Source organism: Neophocaena asiaeorientalis, unplaced genomic scaffold (genome assembly GCF_003031525.2).
Source record: "Neophocaena asiaeorientalis asiaeorientalis breed wild unplaced genomic scaffold, Neophocaena_asiaeorientalis_V1.1 scaffold225, whole genome shotgun sequence".
In the NCBI taxonomy this organism is placed as follows: Eukaryota; Metazoa; Chordata; class Mammalia; order Artiodactyla; family Phocoenidae; genus Neophocaena; species Neophocaena asiaeorientalis.
In genome coordinates, this window is record NW_020172364.1 from 3,792,925 (window position 1) to 3,812,054 (window position 19,130).

The 19,130-nt window shown below is 41.5% G+C and overlaps 1 protein-coding gene across 2 annotated transcripts in view; it reads left to right on the forward strand.

Annotated features, from left to right (window-relative positions):
• The first annotated feature begins 13,023 nt into the window (after window positions 1-13,023).
• VPS8 (VPS8 subunit of CORVET complex) overlaps window positions 13,024-19,130 on the forward strand; it is a 282,062-nt gene continuing 275,955 nt past the window's right edge. For both annotated transcript variants that reach the window (XM_024768391.1, XM_024768418.1), the window contains exon 1: window positions 13,024-13,074. The gene's annotated coding sequence lies outside the window, so the exon portion shown is untranslated. The remainder of the gene's footprint in view (window positions 13,075-19,130) is intronic.

Consider the following 19,130-nt stretch of genomic DNA (forward strand, 5'->3'; position numbering starts at 1 on the left):
GTTGTGGGAATTGAGGTCCAGGGACGTAAGTAATTCGCACAGGGTTGGAGGTGAAAAGAAGTCCAGAAGTTAGGTCCCCTGACTTCTCAGGCAGAGATTTCTCTGCCATCTCAGAGTGCAGGCTAAAGGCAGGGCTTTTGTCTGCATCTCACCCTCCATGGTGACAGCACAGCAGCCTGGAACACTGGTGACTGCTGCTCCTGAAATACAGTCCCCGACCTCACACTTCCCTTCACACTTCTATCACCAAGTCTTTTTATCTTCTCATTGTCTCCTCTGTCTCCCCCTCACATGTGTCATGATTCTGCCCCTGAATTCCCTCACTTGACTGTCCCACTAACGCTCTCCACTGAGTCCCATCTCTTCTCCTATTATTTGTCTGGGAACAATTTCCAGAAATTCCCTGAGACCCTCATCCCTCTCCTGAGCTGCCACTGGGCCTCTCCCTCAGGTGTGCTCCTAGGTACCCCACCTCCACACACTCCAAAGTGACCTCACCACCTTCTCCTCCCAGCCTGCTATCGCAGTGCCTGTAAATGGCAGCACCATTCTTCCAGGTCCCTAGACCAGACAGGAGTCATCCACAGACCACCCACAAGTGCCCCATGACAGACGGCCAGCCTTCTGCCAGCACCTGATGCTCTCGGAAACCCCAAAGAAGATCAGTTCTGAAGTCCAGCCTGAGGCCAGGTCTGGTCTTCCATAGCCGTTGTCCCACCTGAGACGATGACCTTATCTTCCTTTGCACTGCCTGTTCACTTTTTTTGGTAAATATAATTTTCATTTTCATTAAACTAATACATAATACAGTGTTTAAAAAGCCAAATAGTCCTACTAGGTATAAAACAAATTGCTCTCTGCCTCATGTCTCCCTACCTCTGATTTCTACTTCTCAGAGTTAATTGCTTTCAGCATTTCTTGCTATTTCTTCAAGTGTTTACCTCGATTTTCTAATGGAAATAAATGCTTATGTTGTAATTTTAGAGTTTTCTATTTTAGACATTATCTATTGACTTCTATCTCAGGTGCTGTTGGTGTCCCACCTGTGCCCCTTAGACCTTCCCATTAAGCATCCTTCCTCCCTTCTAACTGCCAGGGTTGCATCTATGTACCTGAAGACTTTGGGGCTCTGCCCTCACATGTACAGGCTGACGTTCCAGGAAATGACTATGCCATCCCCCCTTCCTTCAGTGGTCCTCAACCAGTGACCTTCAGGAATTGGTGTATGAATACCTCAGCTCCCTGCCCCTCAGGCAGAATAATTCTGAGACTGTGTTTTGCCCCATTTCCCAGAGTTTTCGTGAGAGTAAGTTCTAATCACTCATTCTTCATTGTTTGTTTTCCCTTCCCTATGTCACTTTCCCACTTCTCTATGAGTGTCCCCAGCACTTCCAAATAAACGACTTGCTGGCAGATCCTTGTCTCAGGGTCTGCCTCAGGGGAAATCCAAACTAAGACAACTTCTGTAGGAAGATAAGGATACATCTTTCTTACAGGTCCTTTCCCTGAACACACACACACACACACCCACACGCACACGCGCACACACACACACACACACACACACCAAAACCCCACATTCCCTCAATATTGTTGAAGCATGGGGTTTTTAGTTAAATCAGCATTTACATGATTATGACTATGTAAATATTGCTCACAGTTGACTGACATAATAAACTATATATGATTACATTTCTTTTTTATTTATTTTTATTTTTTGGTGTGATTCTGGTACATTTCTTTTTTAAAATAACATTTCCCCCCTAAAGTTAATAATTACTTCTTTTTCCCCCTGTGCTTAGTTTTCTATGTACTTATTGCTAATTCATCCCTAAACTCTCTTATAGGCTAGAACTCTCTCTATAATACTCAAATAAATCAGGTTATCCATACATATGTTCCATTAATTTCTTCAAAACTTCACACCTGAGGCATGGGGTTTTCCTGCTCTAGTCTGGATTGGTTGCTCTCCTGGGTTGCTGCACAACTGTCATCCTGGGGCCTCCTTCATCATCTTTCTGGAAAATTCTTTAGTCTTTCTCCCATATTAGATTCTCCTCTTTCCTTGGGTCCCATGTCTTCCTTCTTGGTTTATTCCTCATAATATCCTTTAGTAGCTTTATGAGAATGGGTACGACAGAGATGCATTTTTTGAAACTTGGCATGTCTGCAAGTAACTTCGTTCATGTTTTATTAACAGTTAGACTGGCTAGAGAATTGTAGATATAAAATAATTTTCTTTCAGAATTTGGAAAAGAAATTGCTTGATGATCTTCTAGCTTCCTTTCAGCAGTGCTTTTATTTGTTCTTGTTTTGCTTCCTAATTTATTTGAATGATATGATTAACATTTATACATGGATTTTATAATTAGCTGTTTTGTAATATGCTTATACATTTTTGTGTTTGAAATGCTTTACATATTAATTCCACAGTTTTTTATTTTATGAAAAATTTCACATTATTGAGATATATTATTGGATTTATAAAATTCACCCATTTCAAATGTACAGTTTAATGATTTTTCACTAAATATACCAAGTTGAAAAATCATCACCACAAACCAGTTTTAGAAAATTTTCATCAGCCCAGTAAAATCCCTCCTGCCCATTCAGCATTGTTTTTGAGAAGTCTGATACATTCTGAACCCCAATCCTTTATATGGGGCCCAATTTTTCTCTCTAGAAGCTTTAAGGATCTGCTTTTTATTTCTGATGTCTGAAATATTACAATGACGTGTACTAATATAATTTTTTATACCGTTCTGGAAAATTTTTAAATGATTTCTTTAGCAATCAGTTCCAAACTTTTCTCAGTGTCCTCTTTCTGGAACTCCTGTTCTAGTATTGAGCCTTTTAGAATAATTCTCTAGTGCTCTTGTCTTTTTTCTCTTATTATTTTTAAAAAAATCTTTTATTGTTTTACTTTTGAGAGATTTTCTAAAATATTTTCTTCCAAACATATACAATAAAAAAAATTAACTATCTTTATTTCCAAAAGCCCTTTCTTATCTCTGAAGGTTCTTTTTTCTATAGACCCAAACTTGTTTCATGGGTGCAATTGTTTCCTTTCCCTCTGAGGATATAAATAATGCTGTTAAAATTTTTTTCTTTTCCTTGAATTGACTGTTTCTCCTGAGCTCATTGAAATCTCTTTGTGTGTGCACTGGGCTGGTTGAGTGGTGGACCACATCTCGGTTTACACAGCAGACACTCCCCCAACCTCTTTCCTCTAGAGTGTAAGCCAGGCTTCCAGCATTGTGGGAGCCTAACAAGGAAAGAGGTGGAGGAGACTTTTACTTAAGGTAAAAGTTAAGAATGGAGACTTTTACTTAATCCCCCTGTTTTCAGTATGGTGCCTTACCTCTTCCATTTGCTTTGCCTGGTGTCTTCCCCAAGTCCACAGTCTCTCTCCTTTGGCCTCTCCAGAGAGTGAACCTCCTGTATTTTGCTGGGTGGGGTGGAAAAGTCATCTGGCTACAAGGACTGGAGAGAAGAATCAGACTTTCTGCTCTTCCTTGTGTTTTCAGCCCAACTCCATCCTTTTAGCTTCAGAGTTACCTGGTGCCTCTATTTTCTAAACTTTTCTAGGTTTGGTGGGTTTTTTTTTTTTGTTGTTGTTGTTTGTTTTGGTTTTCATATCAAACTGGCTTCCTTCTTAAAGGCTTCTTCACCCCGTGCCTGCCTTTCAGGCAGCTTTATTGTCTTTACTTAGTTAATACTCATCTAACTACTTTCCATCTTCCAAATGTTTTGGGATATCTTCCATCAGCTATTGTCTCTTCTCTTGTTCCTGGAGTCCTCGTGGGTTTGTATGTTATTACTTTACTGTCATTTTAGGAACAGGGTCAAATGCATATGTTTAACGTGCCAAGTCTAACCAGAAATTCCCTTCCTGTTCTGCTGCCATACTCTCAAGCCTGACTCACATTTCTAATGTGGACTGCCTACTATTCCCCAAACAAACAGGCTCTTTCTGGCCCCTTTACCTTTGCTAATAAAGTTTATGGAATATTCTTCTCACCTTCTTTGTGTCCTTGAAGACTAATCTTAAATATCATATACGTGAAACCTTCTCCAATTGTCACTGCTAGAAAAATACCTTGCCCTCCTCTAATTCCCACGACATGTTTCAGCTCTCCTAAGAGACCTTCTACCAAATGGTATGTACATCCATCACCTCCCCTATATAAGTTCCTTGACGGAAAGAACAATATCTTAACATCTTAAATCCCTTTCAATCTGCTCAATATATATTTGTGGAATAATAAGAATTGTAATAATCAAATGTCTGCTCTACTGTGTACATTGAAAAAATGTGCATTTTAACCACAGTGGCTTTAATGCTCGCAGTAATTCTGCAAGGTAGAGTTTTAGCTTCAATTTTTAGGTGAGGGAACTGATGCTCAAAGATGTTAAACAACTTGCCTAAGGTCTAGCCAGAGGCAGGATCAGAAGTCAAATCCTATCCTCTCTGCCTCTAAAATCTAAAGCCCAGTTGCTGTGCTTCACTTATTTTTTAGAAAAGTTTTGTTAGTTACCTTTGTTTTATTAACTTGGATACTTAACACTTTTCATCCAACTGTGTGCTATTCTCTCCACTCTGAAAGTGTAGGTGCATCATGGTTATGCCATTCATTCCAAACCCTTGTCCCTCAAGCTGGAATCTTCAGCTTGGCCCCTGTGGATCTATATCTGTTATTTATTGGACATTTACTCTCTGCCAAACAATTAGTAATACATATGGTTAAGGGCATGGGCTCTGAAAACAGGTTTAAATCCAGACTCCTCCACCTACAGCTTTGAGTGTGGGCAAGTTACAACCTATCTATGCTTCAGTTTCTTCCTCTGTAAAATGAACATAATAAAAGTTACCTAAGGTTATGGTGAGAATTAGATGAATTAAATACACATAAACTGCTTAAATGAGTGTACACTAATTAATGTTACCTCTTATTTTCACGTGCTTTATCTCACTTAACTTCACACCGACCCTAGCAGGTAGAAATTATCTTAACTTTGCAGTAAGGCGCCTGCTATACAGATATAAATTGAGGTCTGTTTGATGCTAAAATCATGTTTTTAACCACTGTGCTACAGAGCCAGAGAGACAGATGCTATTTGTGGACATTTTTCAGGCTTTTAAAATTTGGTCAATCCATGAACAAGAAGACAGTGAACAACTTTGGTCTCCAGTGCAAGTGTGGAGAGAAAGTGAGAGCATCATTCTGTGTAGAAAGAAGAGCCATCCTTAGCCCTGATCGCACTAAAGTCAGGAAAGCAGGGCTTCAGCACTCACTGCTGTGTGACATCCTCCCCACACCCTCCGCTGGTCTTATTTCTCTCATCTGTAGATGAGGGGTTGCACTGGCCATCTCCAAGAGCCTTTTGGCTCTCTTGCAGCTTCCCAGCAAAGCCAGGGTATTATCTGCTGAAGGCCAGCACCATCTGGCGGCCGTGGGCCATAACCCAAGCCCATTCTTCCCACTGCCACCCGGTGGCCACTAATGCCACGATAAGTTTGCATGGCATTTCGAATTAAAACACAAAAAACAAAAAACTCTGATACACGCATACACGTTATCTTTATAACAACCTGATAAGATAGGTAGGGCAGGTGTTTGCACTCCCTTTTACCAACAAGAAACTGGTGTGCAAAGAGGTTAGGTGAAAGGCATGGAGTCATGGCAAGCTGGTTGCGTGTCAGAGCCTGGTTTAAAAGTTTCTGAGATATTAAGCTACCTCTGAAACAGTTCTAGTAGGTATTATTGAGAACGAACCAAGTGCAAGATGCTTCACATTTCATTTAGTCTGATACTGAGTATCAATGATACTCCGTGAAGTTAAATAATTCACTCAGCATAGGGTATAGCAAAGGTAGGATTTGAACTCAGATTCTACAACTCTACCCAAAGATATTTCTCCTCCTTGCCCTCAATGCCTGGGGCTGGCACACAGAACAACCAAGTCTTCTACTCTCCAGAATCCTGTAATTCCTCTTCAGAACTGAGTCCCTAAGTTTTAGCTGGGCTGACAGTCACCCAGAATAGAGACTATATTACCCAGCCTCCCTTGCAGCTAGATGTGGGCAGAACTGATGTAGTCAATTTTAAGAAAGAGTCTCTGAAGGGGCTGGGCATAACCTTCTTTGCTGGCAGTTTCTAAAGTGGCTGCCAGTGATCCCACTTCCTGGAAGTCACCCTCTTGTGTAATTCTCTCCCCTTTGGTGTGGGCTGGAGCTAGTGCTTCTAATAAATAGACTGTAGCAAAAAATGATGGAAAGTCACTTCCAAGATCAGCTTACAAAAGACCGTGACTTCTGTCTTGCTCACATTCTTGATGTCTCTTCTTGCCTGCTCGGATGAAACAAGTTGCCATGTTGTGGGTGGCCTTTTGGAGAAGCCCATGTGACAAGGAACTAAGGCCCTTGGTCCAATGGCCTGCAGGGAAGCAAATCCTGCCAATAACCATGTGAGTGAGCTTGGAAGCAGATCCTTCCCAGTTTGAGGCTTGAGATGTCACAGCTTGAGCCAACACCTTGGTGGCAGACTTGTGACAGACCCTGAGCCAAATGGCCTGGCTAAGCCATGCCTGGATTCCTGAAACTGTTAGATAATATATGTTGCTGTTTTAGGCCTCTAATTTTTGGAGTAGTTACACAAACAATAAATAGCTTACATACCTTCTTCCTTCCTTTTCTCTTCCTTGCTAGTTGGAAGGTGGATGTGATGGTTGGAGCAGACTACTTGGACCAGGAGATAGACTTGGGAATTGAGGCCCCCCCCGCCGCCCCCACCCCGCCATGGAGGAAAAATGAGAAAGAAGGAGTCTGGGGCCTGACACAGTGGAACATTACTATTGTTTTGAATTTTCTTTCATTTTCAGCAGAACCCAACGCTTCCCTTTCTGTGTTACAGAGGTATGTGTCATTTTGTGTAAGCAAGGCTATCCCCAGGCAAAATGGTGAAATAGGTGAAATTTGCATTTGATGCCCTCATTGTTTCTCTCACTGTTGTGGCCTCTCCTATTGGGGAGCACAGGCTCCCGCAGGCTCAGCGGCCATGGCTCCCAGGCCCAGCCGCTCCGCGGCATGTGGGATCTTCCCGGACCGGGGCACGAACCCGTGTCCCCTGAATCGGCAGGCGGACTCTCAACCATTGCGCCACCAGGGGAGCCCATCTGCTCTTTTCTTGCTCTTTCCCTTGTCTGATACCCAGTCCAAGTCTTCAGTGACTGCTTAGTGTCCCCTTTATACGCCAGATCCCAACCCCCGACCTACCTCTCCACCCTCTTTTTGCTATTAAGTTCCAGCAGGGCTCCCACGATGCCACTTTTCCCTTCAAAAGACTGATAAATGCGTGCTTATTTGCTTGCAGGAGTGGCAGGGGTGGGGCTGGAAGACAAAATACTCTAAGTAGATTTCAAATGATGGCATTTCTGGAATCGTGAAATTATCAGAAAGATATTCTTAAATAGTGAGATCTTTCTCTCAACCAAGTGCATGTGGGCTGGTCTGTACTCTAAGGCTGAAGGGAAAGAGAATGTGCGAAGGCACTAGGATGAATGGGTGAATGAAAAGTGAAAGGCAAATTTTGTCAAGAATTCAAAATGGTAGAGAATATAGATCTTATTTCCTTGATGACTCTGGGGAGCAATTTATGATTCCTGAGTCCCCTACCAGTCCCCCACCCTCATTCTTTTTTCATTGCCATTCTACTAATACTTGGATATAAAATTTGATTCTCACTAAAGCTCAGAAGAATTTGGCCTTTTCAGCTCTCATAATTTATTTCTATTATGGGTCTTAATAAATATTGCATTTTTAATTGTTTCTTCCTAGCTAGGGATCAGGGAGTATTTCTCATACCTGTGTTTCTGGCACCAAGCATGGTGCCTGGCACATAGTAGGCACTCAATACATGCTTGTGTATGCATAAGGGGGGGCTCTTTATTTCTTGGGAAGCATCCTCAGGTCAGTGTATGTGATACCCCACCACACACAAATATAAACTGTTATTGCAGAATTCATTCATTTATTTAATAAAAAATTATGGAGCTCTTACCATATGCCAAGTACTGTTCTAGATGTTAAGGATAAAAACATAAATGAAACAGATGAAAATCTCCACTCTCATGGTGCTTATGTACTAGTGGGGAAGGCAGAAACTTAAGAGATAAATAAGTAAAATATACAGCATTTTGGAGGATGGTAAGTACTATGGAAGACAATAAAGTCTGAAAGGGTGGTGAGTGAGTCCTGGGGGAAAGAGGGGTGGTCTGTGCTTCCCAGATATCCTGAGTATTCCCCTACACTTCCTGGCTTCCATTGTGGTAAAGCAGGGCCAGGTGGCTGCTGTTGGCCAATGGACTGAGAGCAGAAGTGGTACATATTTTCAGGCCAAGGCGGTTTAGAGCTAGTAAGCCTTTTCCATCTTCCTGCCTCAGAGAACTTAGAGGCCATGAGTTCAACAAAGAGTGTCACCAGATGGGAAGAACCTTGGTCCCTGCGTCCTGGATGGAGGAAAGTACTTCACCCCCATCTGCTTTGCATTTGTTGCCCTGACTAACACAGTGGCATTTGAACAAAGTCCCAAAGAAGCTGAGGGAGTGAGCCATGTAGTTACCTTGGGGAAAGAGCATTCCAGGCAGAGGGAACCTGAGAATGACATCTGGACCAGCTTGAGTAACTTACAGATAACCAATTTCACTTCTCTCCAGCTGTCTTGGGTGCTCTGACCCACTAAGAACCCTGTACATCAGGCTCCTTTTTTAAAAAGGAAAAGAGGCCAATTTATTTTGTGATTGTGAACAAAGAAAGAAATGGCACAACTATTCACCTCCTAGTCTCTTTCTCTCATTCTCAGGCCCCAGACATTTTTTCCTTCAGGGTAAATGTGGCTTACTCTGGATGCAATGTAATAGCAATGTCTGGACCATGCTCTCCATCCCTCCTGCCTTGGGGAAAGCTGGAAGAGTTGTGTTGGGTATCAGGACATCATCCTTCTGCAGCATTCCTTCAGTGGTGCTGCCCTTCTAGCTCCTGGCCATCGGCCCGCCCTCACTGATTCCCATGCCCCAAGGCTCCTACATTGCATGCGGGGCCTTTTTCTCATGGGTTTAATTTCTCTTAAGACCACTTCACAGAGGTTCCATTTTAATTGCTAACTGCTCAACTGCTTTGTCTTACTTAAAAAGACAAGTTTAATAAAGCCCAAAATTCTTCTGTCTAGGTCTTAATGACCTGTGCAAAGTTAACTTTGACGAATGGTACATTTTAAGCCAAAACATACTCTCTGAACCCTAAACATAGTATAGCTTTTGGTGCTCTTTCCAAAGGCAAGCAAATCATAACAATATTCAGTGTAGAAAAATCCAATATATAAGCTGACACCACTTTTACCTTTTTCTTCTTTTTTTAAAATCCCAATGCCTATATTTACATAATGACAAATGAAATTTTAAGAAAACTCTAATACCAACGTTTCTCAAACTTAAATAATGTTCAGGTTCCTTGTAAGGGAAAAAGAGTCTCATGGATCTCTAGAGTTGGCTTAAATTATTTTTTATGATGTTGCATACACATATATGTATATGTGTATATATGTAAACACAAAACTAAGGAAAAGATTCATTTTTATAAATTTTATGCATCTATAAATCCAAAACAAATTTATAAAGTAAATACAAACAGAACTACTAAATGGGGAAATTAAAATTTACAATGTTGACTTAATATAAGGAATGGTGTTTTGCTGAAACCAAATTGCCCCTCACAACATAAATATTTTACTGACTGCAATAGCACAGACCTGTTTAACCACATAATTTGTGATGACTCAGTTCTCCCACTAACCTTTGTTTGTATGGTACACCACAATATAATTTGGCTATAACTTGGTGTGACCACATCATTTGTTTTTTAAGTCCCTTTGTGTTTTTTTTCTCATACGTCTGCAACAATTCACTTAGTGCTATTTGCCAATCACAAATCCAAACAGAGGCAGTGAAATTGCATTCACAGAATAACTATAAAGGGTTGATAAATTCATAAAGAGATTCCACCCCACTAGTAATCCAATACAAATTAAAATTAGAGCCACTTCCACTATCAAACTGGCAAAGCTTTTTAAAAGGATAAAATAAATGCTGGTGGGTATGTGTGATGGGCACCCTTGAACACTTTTGGTGAGAATGAAAACTGGCATGAATTTTCTGGAAAGCAATTTGGCAGTAGGTATTCACAGACTTAAGAGCTTTCAAAGCATTTGAATCAGTCATTTCACTTACAGGTTTTTATCCTAGGGGAATAATTTTGAAATGTGGGCAAAGATTTCTGTATAAAGATATTCATGGCCCTGTTCCTGTTAACAGTGAAAAATAGGAACCCCCCTAATGTCCAAAAATAATGACATCAACTATATTATCAACAATTATGTAGGCATTACAAATCTTTGTGAACAATTTGAATAACAGTATATAATTTTCAAGATCTAACATTGAGAAATAATGCCATTTGCAGCAACACGTATGGACCTAGAGACTATTATACTAAGCGAAGTAAGTCAGAAAGGGAAAGACAAATACCATATGATATCACTTATATGTATAATCTAAACTATGACACAAATGAACATATCTATGAAACAAAAACAAACTCACATAGAGACATAGAGAACAGACTTGTAGTTGCCGTGGGGAAGGGAAGGATTGGGAGTTTGGGATTAGCAGACTCAAACTACTATATACCGAATGGATAAACAACAAGGTCCTGCTGTATAGCACAGGGAACTATATTCAATATCCTGTGATAAACCATAATGGAAAAGAGTATGAAAAAGAATATATATATAACTGAATCACTTTGCTGTACACCAGAAATTAACACAACACTGTAAATCAACTGTATTTCTATAAAATTAAAAAAAACCAAAAAGATATAATATTGAGGAAAAAATAAAAAGCAGGGTACAGTACTATATTTTCTATATAGTTCTATTATATAAAAAATATAAATATGCAAAGTAAAAGACCCAATGAAAATAAGTCAAAACCATGAGTGCTTTTTTTCCTGAAATGTGGGTAATTTATGCTTTACTTTTTATATTTCCTGATTCTTTCAAGTTTTCAATAAGTATACAACAGTTTCATTTTTTAAATTAATGTAGATAGCCCTATAAAGGACAGCATGTCAGTTGGACCATGCTAAAACACTCCTGACTGTGAGTTGGAATTGCTTCCCTACAACATCTATCCACAGGTCCCAGGTCTACTTTCTAGAGTTACACAGAGTAAGTTTACAACTGCTGCAGAGATGTTTCAAGAAGGTCAGTTAGCAACCTTCCCCACCTCCCACCTCCATAACCCAGCTCTCCCCACTTCTGTCAATTTCCTCTCTGCCTAACACTTTCAGCTGTTGTCTGTCAGGGTCTCCGATTTCACCAGCCTGCTTACCTTGCTCCAGACAGGCTCCTGTTTAATAAGTTTCCTCTAAAAATGTGATATTCAGAACTAAAGACAGGTCTCCAGAGTTCTAAAGTACAGCTACAGTTATGCCACTCCTCTGCTTAAGAACTTCCAAAGGCTCTTACCAGAAGATCAGACCCACCAGCTTGGCATTAATGCTCCCCTGGATCTGGTTCGAGCCTTTTGTACCTCTAACACACTCTACACCAGTGCTTTCAAGCTATGGGTTGCTATGTATTAGTGTCATGAAATCAATTTTTTAACCAGCATCAAAAAAAAAAAATAGAAAATACCAAGTTGCATTGCACATACTAAAGACAATGTCACAGGGTGTACACACATGCACGCGCACACACACACACACACACACACACACACACACACACGCTAGGTTACTAGGTCATAGCTGAAATGTATTTCTTACTGTGAGTGATGATCAAAAAATTTGAAAGCCACTGCCCATGTCAGAGCCACATCAGGCCAGCAGCTTGTCTCCAATCTTGCTTTGTACTGCCTTTAATCCCACTGTTCCCTCAGCTAGGAATTCTCCCTGCTCTCTGCCTACTGAAATCCTTCAGCGTCCTAATAAGACAGCACATCCTCCCTGAAGTGTTCCCCATTTTCCCTCATGTGTGATCCTGAAATGATGATCTCATACCTTTCTTATGGCACTCAAAACAGCCTGCCTTGCACTGTAGCTTTGTCTGTACACTGAGCTCTTAGAGTACCTGGAGGGCAGGGCTGTGTCTTACCCACCTTTGGGTCCTTCAAAGACCCAGAAGTATAGTGAACCGGATTGATGCTCAACAAATGTCTCCCCAACTGAATATTTTCTCTATCTCCTTCCAGGAACATTTTCTGGTGTGCTTCCTCCTTCTATTTCCTTGACCATAGGCCCCAGTAGGCATAAGATCTGTGTCCTGGGGCCCACGTTATCTACAGTGGTGCCTCTAAAAACCAGTCTGTCCTGAAAGTGTTCATCTTTCTTGAGGAGGAATACGAGAAATAAACATATTTCTATCCATTTTAAAGATCTCTCCTTTATTTGAGAGCGTATCTCTCCTATACTTTTGCTGTTAAGATGTATTTTTATGGAGCAATGTTGACGGTAAATTAGAAAATAATAGTTGATTTCTAGTGTGTGTGTGCTAATTGTCTTTATTTGGCAAAATAAAAAGCTGGTAATTCTATATTCGTATTTAAAAAGATTAAAATTAAAAATCACTGGTTGGGAATCAACTACCCTTTCTGGGCTGGCTGAAGATAGGTTCACTTTCTTAAATGCTAGATAAATTCACTGACATAGGGCTGGAGGAGGGTTTCTCTTCTCATCTAACGGACTACTATTTATTGGTCTACTCTCCTCCTCTGACGTTTCCACTCTCCGGTTCCTAACGATGTTAATCACGCCAGAAGTCCCTGGGGTGAGACAGTGTATCTCTGGCCCTTTAAATGGGGGCGTGGTGTAGAGGGACGGACCGCCCAGGAGAGACCCGGGTGAGAAGAGGAAAGCGGAAGCGTGGCCACCGGGTAGATACTGCGCGTGCGTGGGGCTAGAGCAGGGGGCGGGTCGCGCGGGCTGGGGGTGCTGGACTGGACAGGCTGAGAGCTCAGGTAACGAATCTCCGGAGAGCGGGCCAACGGGGTGGGGGCAGGGGTGGGGGGGCTGTACCCGGGGCGGCAGGAGAACGCGTGCCGGGTCCTTGAGCCTCGGCCCTTTCCCCCGCGCGACAGCGGGGCGGCCTTGGAGTGGCTGACCGAGCGGCCCCTGATGGGCTAACAGGGCCAGGGCCCACCGTCCGGGCGGGGTTGACTCTGGGGCGGAGGAGAGTGTCCTGTGTTTGGCCTGGAACTTGGGTTAGGCAGTTTCCACTTGTTGGTTCCAAAGAATGTGAAGCTGAGGTGCAGGTGCACCCGCTTCTCCAGATTGTGAGCCTTGGAGGCCGGTAATCACTTCCCTCCCGCAGCGGAACAGGTGTGTAGCCCGCCTTTGGGGTCTGGGGCGCAGGTGTAGGCTCCTCCATCCCTCGAGGCCTGGGATAAGTGTGCTTCCCGAGTGTGAGGCAGAAGCTTAGATGGGGTGTCCATCTAAGGATTGGTGCGCACCCTGTGAGGCTCGGTCCAGTTTCTCTCTGCTTGCAACGTGTGCCCCAGAGTGAGGGCAGCAGGGGACACGTGGGTCTCTGATGTTCGAGGCCATTCCTGTGTCCTGGTTAGTTCTCCAAGTGTGGTACTTGGGGAAGGAGTGGTGGGGCAGATGGAAACAGAGCTGCCTAAAATGTTTGGGTGTGTTTCAAAGGAGGAAAGGTGGGATGAAGTAGTATCAGTGAGAAAGGTTTCATGGCTACGGGTGGTCAGGAACTGCTGGGGAGCCTTCTCCAAACAGGCATGCCTCCTTCATACCCTGCTAATGTTAGATTGATACTGGAATGGTCAGGAAGGCTGTGTCCTCTACCATACTCCCCGACCCACAGCAAACAAGCCAAACGTGGTCGGTAACTTGTGGTGCCAACTTTACTCCAGATGTCTGCGATTAGGAGATAAATTAAGTATCAGGTGTGTGTTTCAAGTATCTCTAATATAAATGGGGATGGAGGCTCTACATATGTTTGTGTAAGATATGGGTTTGCTCATGGTTAAATTTAAGAAGAGTAGCTATTGAAATCTCTGTCAATAGCTGGTGTGTTCCATAGAATGCAGAATAACGATAAATGGGAGAAAAAATTCTGGTTGAACTATTGGCTTTGTATGTCAAAGAGACATATGTGAGGAAATTTTTTCCAGAGGTCAAGGGAATAGTATGTTGATTATCCTCTATACATTTCCTTTGTACCTGGACCAGTATCAGCAGATGGATGTTTTCTGTCTTCCAGAATATTGGGACCTCTTGGTGATTTTTCAACTCTTTCCCACCCTTTCATAGACATATCAACCATTGTGACACCAAATGTCAGTTCTGTATGTGAATGAAAAGTAAGGCCTTTTGAACTTAAGTATGTTTAACTTTTGTTTATAGTTTTCACAGAGTTTAGATAACATCTTCTCTTAACCTACAGCTTCGGGCGTCATCTGTATATATTTGTAAGAACAAACTGTTCTATTCTTAAGTGAATTTTGAATTAATGTGTGAATTATCTTCATTCTGTATAACAGCCTTTGTGTTATGTCATCCAAGCTTAAGCACCCTAGAGAGAAATCTCCTACCTCCAATATTTATAAGTTTCAGGGAAGGACACTGGTTGGCCAGATTGGATACAAGAATGTCATGTGCTTATTCTTCTGGCCAAGCACAGAGGGTATTTGATTGGCAGCACCACCAAAATTACATGGTTGAAGTGGAGGAGGAGTGGTCTTCCAAAGGAAAGATGGGTCTGTTTCTGAAGTTGATGAGTAAGGGTGAAACTTGAGCACCCTCAAAAAGTATCTTGAAGATTGAGTACCTGGGGAAGGAGTCATGTTGGAGACTGATCTCCCAGGAAGTCCAGCACGGCCAGTTTTTGCTCGATGTTGGAACAGGTGAAACAAATTGCCGTGTATGAGGCATGCGAGAAGTGAGACTGACCAAAAAGCCAGTGGATACCCACCCCCTCCCCCCATGCATACTCTGAAGCTTGTAGTTATTGAGTGGAGCGGTATGCAGAGTCCCTGGCTCTGTGTGAATCATTTCTTTTCTTCTCTTTCCATTTGCTGTAGATAATGGTTGAATTCCTATAAATTGAATGAACATATGATACATTTTCACTGTTTTCATCTTGGCCTATAGGCTGAATTAATGTAAAAAAAACAAAATATTTGAAATTCTGGAGTTTGTGTCATGTCATACGTGAGCGAAATGATCATTTAAAAAAATCAATGTTAGGGATTAAAAAAAAAACTCACTTAGATGCAAAGAGGGGAACTTGCAAGATGGGAGGCTTTTGTGGGCAGAATGACTAACCATATCTTATTTTGAATGACCAGAACTGCTGTTTAAGGCTCTGGAAGCCAGTGATGCAGTGTTGCTTGGCTGCTTACCTAGGGAGGGAGGGTGGAGGGGAGGTGGTTAGGTGGATGGATTGGTGGGGTGAATAGTTACTATGTAATTAGGCACTGGGAATACAGTGATGAAAAAAGGGAGATATGGTCTTCATTTTCCTGGAACCTACATTCCAGTTGAGGGAAGGGAATGGAGGTTCAGACATGGAAAAATGATTGCAATGTGGTAAGTGTGATAAAAGGAGAACAATGTTATAGGTGCTTATTAACCAGGAACTTAGTTTAGTTGAGCAGGACAAAAAGAAGCTTTTTTGAGGAAGCAGAGTTTTAGCTGCTATCTGAAGGATGAAGATGATCATCTGTAGTTGACAGGCCTCATTACATAAAGGTAGAACTCAATTATAACTTGGTTTATTATGGCATAGATTCCTGCATGCTATAAGTCAAATAATATCATCTGAAGCTTAACAATTACAGGTAATAAAACTGGTATGTTTAGGGCTTCCCTGGTGGCACAGTGGTTGAGAGTCCGCCTGCTGATGCAGGGGACACGGGTTTGTGCCTCAGTCTGGGAAGATCCCACATGCCGCGGAGCGGCTGGACCCGTGAGCCATGGCCGCTGAGCCTGCGCGTCTGGAGCCTGTGCTCCGCAACGGGAGAGGCTACAACAGTGAGAGGTCCACGTACCGCAAAAACAAAAATCCCCAAAAAAAAGGTATATTTAATTTGCAACACAGGTGTTATTCTTATATTCCAATTCTTGTGTTGATCAGCAGATATTTATTGAATGTCTGCCTAGCTATGCAAGTCAGTGAGCCCAGTGATGTGGAGTATACAAAAACACCTGACCCCATTTCTGTTGTGCAGCTGGGGAGAAAAGAAGTAGTCACATGGTAAGTTAACTAATGAATCAATATAAGGAAAGCGCCAAGCTGCTGTTCTAAAGAAGACATGCATTCTGGATTCAGAGGATGTTTAGGGAAGGAAGGTTCCCAGAAGGAAGGATGGAAAGAAGGAATTTAGATAAATGGAAGGAAAAGGAAAGGGAAGGTGAATTAGTGTGAGCAGACATGGAGGGAAAGTGGTAGCTATTCTTTTTTTTGGGCTGCGCTATGTCCTCGTTGCTGTGTGCGGGCTTTCTCTAGTTGCTGCGAGTGGGGGCTGCTCTTGGTTGCAGTGCGTGGGCTTCTTATCACGGTGGCTTCTCTTGCGGAGCACGGGCTCTAGGTGCAGAGGCTTCAGTAGTTGTGGCACGTGGGTTCTAGAGCACAGGCTCAGTAGTTGTGTGTGTCCCTTGCATTGGCAGGTGGATTCTCAACCACTGAGCCACCAGGGAAGTCCTCGAAGTTATTCTTGAAGGACTCTGAATACAAATAATAAGTTTAGTCATAAAGGAGCTGTTATTCTGCCTGGAATGGCTTAGAATTTGGAATTTTATCCTGTAGGCATTGGGGAGCTGTTAAAAAAGAGTCCATTTACCAGAGAAAGATAATAGAAAACAAATAGAAGTTAATTCTGTATTACATTTTTCTTCACAAAACAAACCACAAGAAGATGAAACAAAGAAATGGAAGAAGAGAAATACTTGGATTGGGATGACCAGAAACAAAGTTGATGTGTAAAATTGCTTTCATATCATGATTTTGTGATATCTTTTGGGGGATATAGTATATTTAAAAAAAAACAAACTTGATTTGATTTCAGTGTAATTTGAAAACTGTCTCATATAACACTTTTGGGAGGAAGAGAATGTCAGTGAATAAGTAGGATCCTGGAACTTGAGAACAGTTGGGAATGTCTGCCAAGGTTAAAAAAACTGGTGGAAGAGTTCCTCATTTACCTGGCCCAATATAGGTCACATTCTAACACATTCTTGTTTCAGGGTCTTTAACTTTAGAAGAATTTGGAAATCTTGAGGAAATTTTAAATTTCTTGAAAACCTAAACTGTGTCCAGGCATTATTCTAAGTGCTTTACAGTCATTATATCATTTATTCTTCACAGTAACTGCAAAATAGGTAGTTGCATTCCTAAGAATCAGGACTCTCAATTGTAAGTGACCCCCACCTCCCCCCACCCCCACCCGAAAAAAAGAAAAATTGGGAGAGTGTGTTGGCTTATGTAGCCAAAATGCCAGAAAGCTGTGGCCGGAGCTAACATCATAAAAGACTGGAATCTGGAGCCTGAATGATATCAGGACACTCGTTCCTCCTCGTCTCTGCTTCTGTTTATAGATTGCTTTCATTCTTGCTAGAGAATTTGTACCTAGAGTATAAATTCTGTTGATAGAGACAGATCTCCAGTGACAGATGCATAGTAGATGTTTAGTTGATACGTGTTGAATAAATGACCTCCTTTTCTGCAGAACAGGATGGGGTGGAGGGTGGGGAATATTGCTCAGCCTTATTCATTGTTTAAAGAACAGTGGAAATGGCTCTTCCTTACCAGTTCCATTTTAGTGAATCCTGGTGAAGGACCCTGGCTATATCGTGCAATCTCTGTTACCAGGGGCTTTTTGATTGGCAGCTTCTACAAGAACCACATGGTTTGAAGGAGGCTTTCCCAGAACAAGAGGTGATGCTCTGGGCAAACAGCACAATTGGCCACAATATTTCATCTTACAGATGTAGAAATAGAGGGGCTCAGAAAGGGTAGACAAATTGACCAAGGTCATAGATAGGAATTGGTAAACCCCGATTCAAATATGGTTTTAATGGACTCTTTGGTTTATGTTCTTTCCAGTTTGCCGCCACATCACACTAACAGGAGCTCGGTGAAATGAAGGTTGGAAATGAAGTAGGGTAGCATGGCAGGATGATGTTATTGTTTTCAGAGAATGCTTGATTTCTTGAAACTTCTTCAGTGCGGTATTGGTGTTCACAGATGCTGAGCTGTTCTGAGAACCTTTCATTAACTCCAGATAGAAGATTTAAAAAGAACCAGGAAAAAATTGTTTTCCTTTCTGAGTTATTCTGGGGACACAAATGTGAAGAATGAAACATTTTAGGTTATTGAATCATTTAAAGTTTTTTTCTTGTTATGTGGTCTTTTCCACTATTTAAAAAAATGTGTAAGAATAAAACTTAACTGTACTCAGGAAACACTGAATGTGAATTTGTGCATGCTTGCAAACATTCCTTGACTAATTGAAATCATTTTTGCTAAGTGGTACAAACAAGAGTGAACTTTATTAAGAAGGAATTTGTCATGAGCCAATTCAGTCTTCTTTGAAGAAGGGCTTGTAAACGCTAATATTGCTTCTGCCTTTGGCTCATTGTAGAAGGAGAAGTACATTCAGTACCCGAGATTGGAAAGATGCTTTCAAATGTTGCCAGTTACAGAGTGCCCTCAGTTATGTCTTCTAGGAATGTAGTTGATAGCATGTGTTTGTAGGACAGAGCGTTAGAGTCTATCTTCTGCAACATGTGAAAGGAATTAGTCTGTTTGGTAATGTACCAAATGTACTAGCTAGAAAAGTTGGTTTCAGCTCTTGAAAAATCAGTCTTCATGAGTCTGCGTGTCTTTCTTATGCAAAGTAGATATTCATTTTTAAAAATATGATAAAAAGAAATATTGAAGGAAGTGAAATTCATTTTAAGTGTACTAAAAAAATGACCATAACCAGATAAAATTGTTAGTGAGTTTTGGGCATGTTATTTTATTTTTTAACTTATTATTATTTTTAAATGTTCCTTA